Below are 12,110 nucleotides of genomic sequence, written 5' to 3'. Positions count from 1 at the left end.
AAATAAATTTACACCTGTATAGCCTTACTTTATAAACTCTCGATAGTTATTGCTAATTGTATCAGAATATTTTTAACAATAAATATATTTAGCCTTATGATCAGACTCACTTTAAAGTTTCACTTGGAGTCCAGCTTTGAAATGAGAGTTATCCTAAGAGAATATTTTAGTAGTGAAATATCTGAAATTAAAACCGAGACCTTCATGGTGAATTTGAGAAGGAAGATTTCAGGAAGACTTCTATGGCAAATTGTTTATATGCCAATAAATTCTATAATAGACATTTTCACCAGTCTGCTAAAATTTCATCCAAGAAAAATAGTATAAGGAATGAATTTATCTCATGTTCTGTTCCCTCTCAAAACAGTAATTATACATACATATATATATATATATATATATATATTTAAAAACCTACAATTTATACCATATGCTTCCCAGAACATCTTTATACCTAAGACTCTGGATAAGTATAAAACCTTCATTGAGGAGAGACAAACAATCTACACATTAAGGTCTCTGCAGAATTAAATGTATGTATTTGTATTTTGAAATCATGTGAAAAATACATAAACCATTATATATTTATGCCCTAATGGGTATATCCAGAGGATGATAATAACCAGAAACATGATTTTCTATACTTGAAGATTATGACTAAAATGCTTTAAAGTATGAAATAGTTTGGGAGGAAACAAATCACTCTTCCTTATCACTGATTCTATCAACTTGCAAACAACAAAACCCTTCAAAAAAATTGCTGGAGGCCCCTCTAACACTGTAGTATTGTGCATGCGCATGAAGAGAGAATGTGAGACATCAGGCCTATTCTCTGTTATGGCCTTGTTAATGCTCATCCATCTATCCCATTAAATTCACTAAATAAAATAAAAATGGACGAAGAATACACCACAAACAGTGATTTCCAAATTTAGATACAATTTCAATTTTTCTGATATCCACATACATTTCCACTTTCAAAAAAGATTACTCCAAAAATAATGTTTCAGTATAAAGAAACATTTTATGTGAAATTTTGTGTCATGGATTTTTCCAAAAGGCATTTTCACCCGCTCTAAAACTGTTCCATGAACGCAGATACTTCTCTTTTTTGTACATTATTAAAATTGTTAATATCTTAAAATTACACCCAATTATCACCAACACATAAGAGCTGAAGTCACATTAGATTTCTAACTAGATATGTATTTATATATTTATTTCAATAGATAATATATGTAATATGATTTCAAGGTAATAGAAATGTTGCAAATGAGACTGTAAGGAAAAGTCTATTTCTCATACCCCAGTCCTTGATTTTCTGAGAGACAATCACTGTTACTCGTTGATTATCTTTCTATAGGTAATTTGTGAAAATATATATTAATCAAGATGGATATAGAAGCTGATTTTTAATAAATGCAAGTAGCATATTTCTATGCAAGTTTCTAAAGATATAAATCTAAGACATATATTCTAGAATATCTTCTAGAATATTTAATTTAATATTTAAGTCTAAATATTAAGTTTAAATACTCTAGAATATTTAGAATATATAGTCATCTTACTGTACTTAATCCAAATGTTATTCCAAAACTTTAGATAAAACATTTATGCCCACCCCACCTCCCCACTGTACCCTTCCACTCCCTGTCCCCTATCAAAGCAGCACCCATACCCATTTCTGGTCACTCTTTACTGAATTTTTCTGTTCTATCTTTTCTACAGAAATTCTCATTATTTGAGATTATCTTCTAAATTAATTGATTTATTTACATTTTTGTTGCTTATCTTCCACTATTAGAATGAAAGCTACTTGAAGGCAGGAACTCTTGCTTTTCAATATTTAAAATCCCTAGTACTGGGAACAGTGCACACCAGATAATAAGGCCTAATGCTTTTCTACCTTGTGCCCCTCACTAAACAATATCTCAAACATCATTCAGTCCCATAAAAAATACTTTTACTTTTACCACATGACATGTCATTGCACATATATACCACAGTTTACTTGACTAGCTACCTAATAATGAACACCTAGGTTGCTCACATTATTTTGATAAGACAAACAATTCTGCAGTGAATATACTGACTATATGTATATATTCATTTTTTTGTTCACATATGCAAGTATAACTGTTGGATCAATTTCTAGAGTAGATTTGCTAAATTGAAGGGCACACATATTTTTACGTTGATGCGTTTTGCCAAATTATACTCTCAAGAGATTGTTCCAATTTAAATTCTCTACAACAATGTATGAGAATGAGCACTTTCAAAAATTCTCATCAATACGGTGTGGTGTTATTTTAATTTTTTTTTCTTATTATGACTGCGTTTGAGCATATTTTTGAGTATATTTTTACATATATAAAAATCAATGTATTTTCGATTGCTAAATTGTCCTCTACACATAATTTTTTCAGGAGTTTGTTGATTTATGGACTTTCATTAATATAAAAGTGAATAAAATAGCTCATGTTTTTTATTTGGACAGGATTTTAGTGTTTTTCTATACATCCACACTTTTAATTTTTGCACACTCCCATCAGTCACTTTTTTCTTTTGACTGTTAAGTTTACTTCTGTGTTTAGAGAACCACTTTAAGACCATAAAAAGTATCATATGTTTTCCATTATGTATTTTGTGGCTTCATATTTTTTTTACTATAATTGTGGGTCATCTGAAATTTATCTCCCTGCAAGAGAAGATGATAGAATTCAAGTTTTTTTTCCCTTACAGGTAGCCCATTATCCCAGTTCTATTTATTACATGATACTTCTTTTCCAATCAATGTGGAATACCATTTTAATTCTGAACTGAACAATTAAGTTCAATACCTAAATTCTCTATTTTGTTCTATTTTTTTGTGTGTCTACATATGATAAGATGACCATGGTTACATAATATTTTTCAGTTTCTCATAAAGTTGATCCCCTCTATACTTTTTTAATATTTTCCTAATGATTTTTGTGATTTTGAAAGTAAGAAACAACTTGTCTGTATCCAAGAATATCTTATTGCTATTTAATTTGGATATATTTAAATATACAGATTAATTTCCATAATAAAGCAAATATTACAATAAAGCAAATGTCACAATAAGGGGAGTCAAATGAATTTCTTGGTTTCCCAGTGTATATAAAAGTTTTGTATATACTACAAAACTTTGTATATACTACAGTATATGTAGTATATTAAGTGTGCAATATTATGTCTAAAAAAACAATGTAGATAATTTAATGTAAAAATACGTTATTGCTAAAAAATGCTAACCATCATCTGAGATTTCAGTAAATAAATCTTTTTGCTGGAGGAGGGTCTTGTGTCTGTGTTGATGGCTACTAACTGATCAGAGTGGTGGTTGCTGAAGGCCGCAGTGGCTGTGGCAATTTTTTAAGACAACAACGAAGTTTGCTGCATTGATTGATTTCCTTTCACCAACGATTTCTCTGTAGCATGCCATGCAGTTTGACAGCACTTTACTTACAGTAGAACTTCTTGCATAATCGGAGTCAATCCTCTCAAACTCTGCCACTGCTTTATCAACTAAGTTTACATAATATTTTAAGTCCCCTGTTGTTATTTCAACAATCTTCGCAGCATCTTCACCAGGAGTAGATTCCATCTTAAGAAACCACTTTTCTTTGCTCATCCAAAAGAAGCAACTCCTCATCTGTTCCAGTTTATTGCAGAAATTCAGTCACCTCTTCAGGCTCCTCTTCTAATTCTCGTTCTCTTGTTGTTTCCACCACATCTGCAGTTACTTCTTCCACTAAAGCTGAAATCCTTCAAAGTCATCCATGAGGATTAGAATCAACTGTTTCCAACTGCTATTAAATTAGATGTTTTTACATCTTCCCATGAATTATGAATGTTCTTTCTGGCATCTAGGATGATGAACCATTTAAGGAGGGTGTTCAATTGACTTTGCCCAGATATCTGGGAGGAATCGCTATCTATGGTAGCCAAAGCCTTACAAAACATATTTCTTAACACAATAAAACTTGAAAGTCAAAATTACCCCTTGATCGGGGCGCCTGGGTGGCGCAGTCGGTTAAGCGTCCGACTTCAGCCAGGTCACGATCTCACGGTCCGTGAGTTCGAGCCCCGCGTCAGGCTCTGGGCTGATGGCTCAGAGCCTGGAGCCTGTTTCCGATTCTGTGTCTCCCTCTCTCTCTGTCCCTCCCCCGTTCATGCTCTGTCTCTCTCTGTCCCAAAAATAAATAAACGTTGAAAAAAAAAAATTAAAAAAAAAAAATTACCCCTTGATCTATGGGCTGTGGAATGTATGTTGTGTCAATAAGCATGAAAACAACATTCATCTTGTATATTTCCATCAGAGCTCTTGGGTAACTGGGTGCATTGTCATTAAGCAGTAATATTTTGAAAGGAATCTTTTTTTTCTTAGCAGTAGGTCTCAAGAGTGGGCTTAAAATATTCAGTAAACCATGTTGCAAACAGATGCACTGTCATCTAGGATTGTAGAGCACAGAGTAGATTTAGCATAATTCTTAAAGACCCTAGGATTTTTTAAATGGTAAATGAACATTGGCTTCAAATGAAAGTCACCGACAGCATTAATCCCAAGAAGAAAGTGAACTTGTCCTTTGAATATTTGAAGCCAGCCATTGACTTCTCCCCACTAGCTATGAAAGTCCTAGATAGTACCTCCTTCCAATATAAGGCTATTTTGTGTACACTTGAAATCTGTTTTTTAGCATAGCTGCTTTCATTAATGGTCTTAACTACATCTTCTGGATAACCTGCTGCAGCTTCTACATAAGCATTTGCTGCCTCACTTTGCACTTTTACGTTATAGAGAAGGCTTCTTTCCTCAAACTTTAAGAGTCAACCTCTCCTAGCTTCAAACTTTTCTCCTGCAGCTTTTTCACTTCTCTCACCTTTCATAGCCTTAAAGAGAGTTAGGGCCTTGCTCTAAACTAGGCTTTAGTTTAAGAGAATGTTGTGGTTGGTCTGATCTTCTATCCAGACTATTTAATTTTTCTCCATCTCAGCAATAAGACTGTTTCACTTTCTTATTTTTTTTTAAATGTTTATTTATTTTTGAGAGACAGAGAGACACAGAGTGTGAGCAGGGGAGGGGCAGAGAGAGAGTGAGACACAGAATCCGAAGCAGGCTCCAGGTCCTGAGCTGTCAGCACAGAGCCCAACATGGGGCTTGAACCCACGAGCTGTGAGATCATGACCTGAGCCGAAGTCGGACACCCAACGACTAAGCCACCCAGGCGCCCTGAGACTGTTTCACATTCTTATCATTTATGTGTTCACTGGAGTACCACTTCTAATTTCCTTCAACAACTTTTCCTTTGTATTCATAAGTTAGTTTAACTGTTTGACACAAAAAACATAGCTTTCAGCCTATCTCAGATTTCAACATGCCTTCCTCCCTTAGGTTTACTCATTTCTAGCCTTTGATTTCAAGTGAGAGACATGAAACTTTTTGAGTTTCATTTGAATGCTTCGATGCCATTGTAGTGTTATTAACTGGCCTAATTTCAATATTACTGTTAAGTTCACTGTCTTATTCGGGTGCAGTTCATTGTGCCCCAAAACAATTACAATAGTAACATCAAAAAGCACCGATCACAGATCATCATAACAAATATGATAATGATGAAAAAGTTTCAGACGTTGTGAGAATTACCAAAATGTGACACAGAGACATTAAATGAGCAAATGTGTGGTTGGAAAAATGGCATCAAATGACTTGCTTGATGCAGGATTGCCATAAACTTTTCAATTTGTAAAAAAAAAAAAACAAAAAAACAAAAAAAACACAATTATTTGCAAAGCACAAAAAAAGAGGTATGCTTGTATTTAACCAAATCCCTATTGAACACCGCTAGAGTTAATAGATTAATTCAATTAATACTTGACTCAATGTATGAATGCAGAAGTTTTTATCTACTATTCTCCTGTTGTATATTTAGCTTTTTCTGATATTTTTCTGTTGCTTAAAAAATGTGTTAAATTCTTTTAAAAACTAGAATGGATTTTCAAAAATTAGATATGCCCCCATATTTTGCTTTCTGTTTTCTTAAATTTTTCTTATATTCTTCACCTGTAATATCTGCAAAGCACAAGAAAGAACAGTAAAGAAAAAAAAAAAAGGTATGCCTGTACATAACCAAAGATACAATATATGTTTATGATTATCATGATTCCATCCTAGTCCAGTATCCACTTGGACAGCCATTTTGGTAGAGTAAGGTAGACAAGAACTGCCTAAATATTTGCATTTATTAACCAAATATATATGCATTTTTGTGATTTTGATCTTATTATCTCTGCCTGGGGTTTGATCTGTAGCAGTTGAATACAAACTTTTATCAATTCCTTTTACCAAAGCTATATTTTTGCTCTCTGCTCAACCAATGACCTATGATATTGACACACGGTTTTGTTTTGGAAACTTGTTCAGGAAACACTTCATTATTCTGAAACTATAAAAATATTAGGTGGTAATTTCTTTAAAATTCAATGCTAACATCTTGCTTTTTATATTTTAGTATTTAATGACACTAGAATTATTTTGCATATTTATGACATAAGGCAGGAATCTAATTTTATTTTATTTTTCCCATCTGGAGAGCCGACTACATAGCAACATTTATTAACATGTTCATTACTTAAAAACTAATCTGTTTTGGCATCTCTATCATTTGCTAAGTTTTCATAAATATATGTATCTGTTCTTGTCTATAACCCTGCAACAATACTAAACAATATTACTAAATTAATAAACAGTAAATTAAACACAAATACTAAACCCAGCTAAGGTACTGTTCTTTAGAATTAACTTTAAATAAATATTGATACTTCATAAGTGATGCTGCTACAATTTCTTATTTTTCTTCAAAATTTTCATTTATTGTTGACCCTAATTCTCTGATATAAATTTATTAAGTTGATTGCTCCTATAAGTCCTCAAATTAAATTGAATTTCTAGATCCATGTCCTCAAAACTAATATCTGTATGAAGTGCTTCATTTTGTTTGATGTTTTCTTAGGTATCTTTTATGATATTAATGTCCCTTTAATTCTAGTTTGCTAAGGATACATATAAATTTCTGCATGATTTAAAAATTTTTTTCACTAACTCTATTGGTTCTTATTTTAGTTCTGTATTTATTTATTCATTTATTTATTTATTAAACTCAAGTTAGTTAACATACAGTGTAGTATTGGTTTCAGGAGTAGAACCCAGTGATTTATCACTCACATCTAACACCCAGTGCTCATCCCAAAAACTGCCCTCTTTAATGCCAATCACCCATTTAGCCCAACCCCCCCTCACCTCTCCTCCAGCAACCCTGTTTCTTCTCTTTATTTAAAAGTCTCTACGGTTTTGTATCCTATTTTTCCTTCCCTTATGTTCATCTGTTTTGTTTCTTAAATTTCACATATGAGTGAAATCATATGATATTTGTCTCTGATGGACTTATTTCACTTAGCATAATACTCTCTAGTTCCATCCATAATTCTGTATCTTTTCTTTCATGAATTCTTGTTCTATTTCATGGATGTTATTCCTTCAGTCACCACTTCAAACTATAAACATTCTTATTCTAAAGATATTTTCAAGTTGCTCATTTTTTAATCCTTTTTAGGGTGAAGTCATATTTTTATGATATGTTTTTACTCATTTTTAAATGATTCATTCTATTCCCATGCTTTAAAATTATACTGACATACTCAACTTGAATATCATAATTTTAGCTTTTCTCTGACATGGTTAAAATTGCATTTTTCTGTGAGGGACACCTGGGTGGCTCAGTCAGTTGAGTGTCTAACTCTTAATTTCAGCTCAGGTCACGATCTCAGTGTCATAGGATCAAACCCCACATCAGGCTCCGAGAATGAAACCTGCTTAAGATTCTCTCTCTCTCTCTCTCTCTCTCTCTCTCTCTCTCTCTCCCCCCACCCTGCTCCCTCCCCTGCTCACTCTTTTTCTCTCTAAAAAAGAAAAAAAGTAAAATAAATTGCATTTTTCTGTGAATGAAGAAGAAAACAACTGAAGGGTTTGTTTTTCTCACATAACAAGATGTATGGAGGCAACCACCTCTGGTTTTTAAACCACCACTGGTATAAAGCCCACGATGTCATCTAGAAAGCTGGTTCTATCCATCTTCATGCTCTGTCATCCATGATGTGTGGTTTCATCCTTATGGTTCCTAGACAACAACTGCACCTCCAGATAGCATGTTACTTTTTCAGGGAGAAATAATAGAATTGTCCCAACGATTTTCCTTTAACAAGATTGTTTGGGCCAAAAAGCATTCAGCCATAACTAACACTACCACATCAATGACTAGAAAGGCATCATAATCTAGCTTTAAAGGAGTCTGAAAATTCAAATATTCTTATATAAAATTATATAACTAGTAGAAAAGAAAGTTAAGGAGAAAAGGTTTAGAGTGGCTGTTAAAGAATTCAGCCTAGGGATGCCTGGATGGCACAGTTATTTAAGCATCTGACTCTTGATTTCAGCTCATTATCTCATGGTTCATGAGATCAAGCACAACATGGGGCTCCATGCTGACAGCATGGAGCCTGCTTGGAATTCAATCTCTCTCACTTTCTCTCTATCTCTCTCTAATAAGTAAAATTTTTAAAAATAATCTTTTTATCTCTTTTCTCTGCTTCCTTATTTCACTGACTGGATTCATTGCCTTACTCATATGAAGCATTACTCTTTTCCATGACCCTGTGTTAGCCACCTAGACCTATTTCTAGACTCAGAGCTCAGTAGGCCTGTGGTTCAGCCCTCTTAACCACTTCTCTTTTCTAGCTTTGATCCAGGAGGAGATTTTTATATTTTGGGAGGTTGATGTTACAATTTGTGTAATTTTTATATTTTACCTCTCATTTCAATAGGCTTAGAGTGATGAGAACGGTTGTTGAATGTTCTTATTGTACCAGCTTAACTAGAAGCACACTGTGTTTTTTTGAGATAATTTAGTCATATATAATACATCCAAAAACAGTATGCCTTTTATCCAGCTTTTCCTTATGTTAATATTGTACAGAATCATAATTATCATCAATAATAAATTAGCCTTGAAGAAACACCATTAAACCATAGAATTTCTTTGAATTTCATCTTTTTCTCACTAATGTCCCTCTTCTGTTCCAAGATTCAAGATTTCACATTGCCTTCTTGTATCTCTTCAGTCTCTTTAAACTTTAAGAGTTCTTCAGTCTTTCCCTGTCTTTGACAAGGATATTTGTCAGTTATTTTGTAGAATGGCTCTCAAATTGGGCTTGTCTGGTGTTTTCTTATTTTTAGACTGAAGTCATGTATTATCAGGAAAAATACCACAGAGGTGACGTGCTGTCTTCGGTGCACGATTTCTAGACATACAATGTCCATGGGCATTAGTGGTATTAGTGGTCATGTTAACCTTAATCACATGGTTAAAGTGGTATCTGCCAGAATTATTCCCTGTAAAGTAACTATTTTCCCCGTACTGATTACTGAAGATTTAGGGAGAACTACTTCTAGACTATACAAATATCCTTTTTCTGTTTAACTCCTGCCCCCTAATTTTAACATCGGTCAATGGATCTTGTCTGCAGCTACTATGGTGTCTTAGTGGTGATTTTCTATTTCCCTCATTCTATCAACATTTTTGAATTGAAATTCTCTATCAGGAAGAGCTATCTCTACTCCCCACTTGTTTATTCAGTTATTTATAAGTGTATTGATTCTTCTTCTTCCTTTTTTTTAAATTTGAGGTTTAATTCAGGACAATAGTTATTCTGTTGCTCAAGTTGTTTCAGTTTTGGCCATTGAGAGCTCTTCCATATGGGATCCTGAACTCCCTTCTCTCTCTCTCTCTCTCTCTCTCTCTCTCTCTCTCACACACACACACACACACTGTCTCTCTCTGCCCCCCCCCCCCAGCACTTCTTTATTTTCTGGAGCCACGAAAAGCTCCAGTTACATCTTGCACTTTTCCTGTCTCAGTCCTGGGGTCCTTCTAGATCTCTAAGAAGCCTTGTGTACTTGCACTGGAGAAAGGTATTCAGAAACCAGGTTCTAGGTGCTAGAAATGCTAATCATTACTTGGGTGTCACTGCGTCTACTTCTTGTTAGTGGATAGAGCTAGAAAATATGTTTCTGTAGATTAATCCATCCACATGCTCCCTCACACACACATGCACATATCTGCAGTTATCTCTGTATCTATTTGTATGTATAATTTTTAAAACAGTCTGTATTAATAGTTCTGACTCTAATCCAGCACCATAGAGTTTTTTAATAGCCTTTCCCCTTATTTGAAATTTCTTTCTCAGACCATGAAAAACCTGGCTCTCATTATCTATTTGTTGATTTAACCTTAGGATACAGTCAAAGCAGTTTCAGATTTGCCAGCACATATCCCTGTGAGAAACACATTTACCAATTAGAGTACATTATTTGTGTATAATGTCCAGTAGCCTTAGAGAATTCACTGAAAACAATTACAAAGTCACTTAAGTCAGCTTCTTTCTTTCCCATTCCTTTCAGTATGATTATGTAGTTCATTTCTAATACAGTTAGATTCATTTGGGGCAGTTAGTATTTTACCACTCCTGTATCATCCTAGTTTGTCTCTTTTGAAATTTATTCAGCACAATCCACTCTTTGTGATGTGAAGTTCTATAGAGTTTTGACAAATGCATAGAATTAAATATCTAAAACCACAGTTTCATACAGAACATTTCCAAACCTCCCCCAAACTCTTTTCCTTCATAGGAAATCATTGCCCCAACCCTCATCCCCTGGCAACCTTTTTCCTGTTTTCCAAGTCTACATTTCTGCCTCTTCCAGAGTGTCAGCTAAATGAAATCATAAAATATGTAGCCTGTGGGTTTGGCAAAATGCATTTAAGATTTATTCCCATTGTATAAATCAGTGTTTTATTTCTTTATACTCTGAGTAGTATTCCATTCTATAGATGGAGCACAATTTCTTTACCCATACATCGATTGAATGACATCTGGATTATACCCAATTTGGGGAGTATGTAAATAAAGGCATTATATTCATACATAGACTTCTGTGTGAACATAGCTTCTTATGTATCTTATGTATATATCCAGAAGAGGGATGGCTAGATATATGATAGATGTAGGTTTATATAAGAAACTGCTAAGCTATTTTTGCAAATAGCTATACCATTAGCTTCTCCTCCAACATAGCAGAGCGTTTTAGATTCTCCATGTCTATCTTCTCCATACCTTAGCCAGTAATGAGTATTAAAAAAATTAATTTATTTTCATTTAAATTAATTTAGTTTTCATTTTTGTTGTTTTTAGTTTTAGCAATGTCAAAAAATGTGCAGTCATATATGTATATCATGAGCTTGGACTTTGGTCTACTATTCCCTGGTGTTATGACCTTGAGCAGGTCATGTAGTCTATTTCAGTATCCTGACTGTCAAGAAGGATTAATAATAGCTCGTCCCTCATAGATTTTTGCAAATTAAACGAGATAAAGAACATAAAGTCCTTAATATTGTCTGATATCTATGCCACAAAAAATTAATTCTTCCCCTTCCTTTCTCTTCTTAATGTCTTTACATTTACTCTCTAAGTCATCAAGTTTGCCAAACATTTAACATTGGACAAAAATAGCATTTTCAAGTAAATGATATGATTTTTGTCTGTACTCATAGGTTTTTTAGGCTTTGTACACTTGAAATTGTTGGTTCCTTCTTGCTTAACATCACTATATTTGATATCACTAGATTTGATAGAATCTCTTGTCTTTTTCTAAAATATCTTTTTTTTTTTGCCTTTCACTCTAATTATAAGTTCCAAGTCCAACTCTACCTCTCCTATTCTGATATATTCCAAGCTTAGATTGTGCCTTTCTCTAAAATATTCTTATTTAGGATCAAAATTGATGGAAATCCTTTCAGAATCATCTTGAGAACCTTTTCAAAATAGATATGCTTACTCCTGATTTCTATTGTAGCCTCTGGTGATCAGTGTAGAGATTTTTTTTCAATTAATTAATTTTTTTAATGTTTATTTATCTATTTTTGAAGGGGGAGGGGAGAGAGAGAGAGAAAGACAGAGAATCCCAAGCAGGTTCA

The 12,110-nt window shown here is 33.7% G+C and overlaps 1 protein-coding gene across 2 annotated transcripts in view; it reads right to left on the bottom strand.

The window, feature by feature from the left end:
* Nucleotides 1–12,110, bottom strand: part of CSNKA2IP (casein kinase 2 subunit alpha' interacting protein) — a 334,276-nt gene that overhangs the window by 187,050 nt on the left and 135,116 nt on the right. The gene's annotated exons all lie outside the window — the stretch shown is intronic.

Source organism: Panthera uncia, chromosome C2, assembly GCF_023721935.1.
Source record: "Panthera uncia isolate 11264 chromosome C2, Puncia_PCG_1.0, whole genome shotgun sequence".
Taxonomy (NCBI): domain Eukaryota; kingdom Metazoa; phylum Chordata; class Mammalia; order Carnivora; family Felidae; genus Panthera; species Panthera uncia.
Note: the sequence above shows the minus strand (reverse complement) of the source record. Positions and strands in the feature narration are given on the sequence as shown.